Source organism: Lolium rigidum, chromosome 2 (assembly GCF_022539505.1).
Source record: "Lolium rigidum isolate FL_2022 chromosome 2, APGP_CSIRO_Lrig_0.1, whole genome shotgun sequence".
NCBI classification, from domain to species: Eukaryota; Viridiplantae; Streptophyta; class Magnoliopsida; order Poales; family Poaceae; genus Lolium; species Lolium rigidum.
The window spans coordinates 180,081,170-180,085,036 of record NC_061509.1 but is presented as its reverse complement, the minus strand read 5'-3'; positions in this window follow the sequence as shown (position 1 = coordinate 180,085,036).

Sequence of the window (3,867 nt, the reverse complement as noted above, 5' to 3'; positions counted from 1 at the left end):
TGTTGTACATTGTAGGATGTCACTTTCCGAATCTCAGCACGGAAACGTAAGTATATGGGTCGTGTATAAACATTCAAAGCTTGCTCTTCCAGAGGGAAATCTCCCCAGACCCTAACAGTTTTATCTTCATCCTTAAACTCAACAGAGTCCTCTGATACATCAATTTTTTCCTGCAACTTCAAGTACTGTTCAAAGAAATTGTGCAGGCTATTGTGCGGGTCAATGTACCTTTTCAAAACAGCATTGAAACCCTCACTGTGAGCAGTAGTCTGTAGGAACGGGAAGAACCGGTCCATAAAGTAGGCAGGGACAAATGTACGTCTGATACGATAGAGGTCACTCAAATCTGTGTTGTCCGCAACATTGTGTTTGACTATCATATCTGCCCACCTACCTTCAAATTCCTCAACTGACATGCTGTAGTCAATAATTTCATTCAATTCATTCCTTAGATCCTCATGCTTAGACATGAAATTACCAAGTACAGGTTGCGCATTTTGCATAATGTGCCACCTACAGTTCTTGTGACAACAATCAGGAAATGTTTCCAGAATAGCAGTTCGCATGGCTGCATCTTGATCAGTTATGATGTTCTGCGGTTGGACGCCACCCATAGCTTCAAGAAACTCCTCAAAAGCCATACAAAACTCTCAACATTCTCGTTCGAAGGAAACCGCAGCCTAGTTGTATAGTTTGACCATATCGGTTAATACCAACGAATGGGGCAAAGGGCATGCCATACATATTGGTCATGTAGGTAGTGTCAAATGACAAGCGGTCGCTATAGTTTTTGTATGCAGCTATAGCAGCTCCATCCACCTGAATATGCGGTCAACCTTGTCTGCATGATCAGTATGTAAGTTGAAGTAGAATTCAGGATCATCCTTCTTAATCCTTGCAAAGTGAGCTAACAGCAGCGACATGTCTTTATGTGAGTGCTCGTTATCTATCTTAGACATTAAGTTGCTCACATCTTTACTGTCATACGGAACATTGCCTAGACCTCCATATACTTCTGCCATAATCCGCATGATCCTTCCTGCTGAGAGACTGACCTTATGCAACAGTCTCACAAAATCCTTTTCCTCCTTAGGAATTCCTTTATGAGACCTTAAGTATTTCTTCAACGAGAATTTCTTTATTAAGTTGTGATTGTGCTCCTCAATGAAGTATGTTACATGCCACTTCTTCCCTTTCCTTCTTACTCTCATACGAGCCTTGCATTCTGTTTTCTTAGTGATGCTCCGGTTCCTTTGCCTAACTGGAGGTACATCTAGTTGATTTATATCCTCATTTTTCCCACTCTTGTTGCAAACAAAAAGCTGCTTGTCCTTCGTCCATCAATGGTCGAGTTCTTCGATGTACTACACTTGATGGAAAAACCAACTTGATGAGCATATCCGTTGTAGTGCAACTTCGCCTCGTCCCATGATTCAAACATCATGCCCGGGTAAGGTGTCCGGATGTTAGTTTGATCGCATGGTGTTGACTGGACTTCTTCGTCATCATCATCACCACCTTCCGAGTCATCACTCGACGGTGTTTGTCCGAGCTATGCCTTCGTATCGACGGATACATTTGTGTTGCTACCGCTTGCATGCTTACTACCATCTCGCTTCTTTTCTTACATCACCGCTGCTTGTCATCCTTGCATTACTGCCAGATAAACCACCCTTTTCCAAATTTTCTGAATCACTCAAAGCCTCAATTGCTACTTCATTCAGATCAAGTCCACGACGATCATCCATATCTGTAAGGAAGAAACACACTTGTAAAATTAAAAAACAGGGAGGGGCATGTAAATTGCTGAACATAGTGTCAAATTTAATATGTACTTATTCAAGAAATAAAATTTGAATAGCTGAACCTTACAAAACTGCATGCATTCTAACATAATCTTCCTACTTGATGTTCTTACAGGTTATATGCAAGAAGCTAAAGCACAAGTGTTAGAACCAAGGTGAAACATGCTTCTGATGCTGCATCTGAAACTCGAAGCTGTAAAGATCATGTTGCTGCTCTACCTAGTGCAGAATGTAGTTTGCCTTACTTAGATGCTACTGCGAGAAGGCAGTGCTCCATCATCATGACATTCTATATCACTAGTTCTTACATGCGTAGTTATTTTGTGCATCGTTTTTTTTACAATGTCCTGAAAATTACATGCATGGATCATCATTGCTGATGGACCTGCAGTTGACTGAGCATGAGAAAGTATTAATGCATCTGGTGAAAACTTGCATCTGGTGATCCACTCTATTCAGTTTTGCATCAAAGCATGCCAAAGCTATTTTTTTACATGCTATTTTGGAGTTGATTATTCTGATCTTACTAGGTAATGTACTGCCATATGATTTTCCAGTGCTAGAATGTAGGAAAACTTGCTCACAGGTTTACATGCTACTGCAAACATCAGTTATTTCTACATGCTACTGCCATATTGGAACCATTCTGGTTTGCATGTTACCCAGTAAGAACAAGTACAGAAAGATTTTGGATTTCGAATCTGTAGTGGTTCAGTTGTTCATTTCTATGCAACATGTAGTTTATGTGATACTTTCTACTGCAAACATCAGGTATTGAAAGTAGAAAATATACTGCTGAATATAGGGAAAAAACAGTGATTTCAATTCTAGATCTGGAAAAACTACATGTCTGCATGTTACCCGAGTAACAACAAGTAGAAAAGCTACTAGTTTTGGATGTTAGTTTTGGAAGAGCTTCTGCTTTTTGGATGTCAGATTCGGATGTATAGAACTGGTACCTGCAGGTAGAAGAGCTTCCAGAGGTAGAAGATGGTGTTAGGCCTGCTGTTGTGCTGTACAGGCTTCTCCCTCCAGATCTACAGATGTATTTTTCTGTTGTTTTTTCTTCTCTGTTTTTGACCTCTGCTGTACAACCATGGATTTCTTGGCACCCGGCGGCTGTAGGAGGAAGACGATGTAGGGTTCTTTGGACGAAGGAGGATGGGAGATCGCTTTTCTGTATTGACCGGTCGTTGATCCGGTTTGTTTTTGTCCGGTCTGTTTTGTCTGTTTGCGGTGCATTTAATGCTGGGGAGAGGGGAAAGCGAATGGGAGGCCCACTTTCCATTTTCGGAAAGATTCCGTCCGGACAGGGGGGGCACCGTGGTAGACTATCCGGTGCTAGGGCACCGTGTAGAAACGTCCTTTCTTCTATGTGCACCAACTCTTGACAGTGTCCGTCAACACGAGGTCAGACCGCTATTCCTGGTCTCCCCATCACCGACTCCTATTCAAGAATTAGTTCTGGCTGCCCCTCACCCTCCCTCCTTAAGAAGCAGCACCGGCCGATCTCCCCTGACCTTCTCCAGCACTTGCTTTGGCTGCCTTTGCTGCCGACGCATAAGCATACGCAGGTGGATAACCTCGACACTATCCATTTGATGTAAGAGCAGTTGATTGGTCCCATATTTAAAGCCTTGGAGAAGCCGAGAAAATCCCGACTCGAGAGCGTACAAACAGGCAGAAGTTGGACACCATGCGCAGGCCGGATTTGCACCCAGCATAGTCACGTTCGCGCGGTGCTGATGCTGATTCATGGCGGAGATTGTTTTGCTAGCCGCCGTCCTCACGCCGTTCATCATCGCTTCGGCACACAGCAAGCATAAGGTAACCACTTTGGGCCGTGGTGTGTGCTTGGCGTCAAAGTCATGATAGGCCTGCGTATGAAGATTGTGGCGCTGACGCATTGCGTCAGCCCGTGGAGATGATGTGTGCGATGGAGGGAGGCGGCCTCGTCATGAAGCACGTTGACTGTCGAGCAGCTCAACCTTGTCAGGTATCGCCTCTACGGGAAGATTCCGATGCGCTATGCAACCTCTTCGGCCCGGCGTCCCGCCTCATC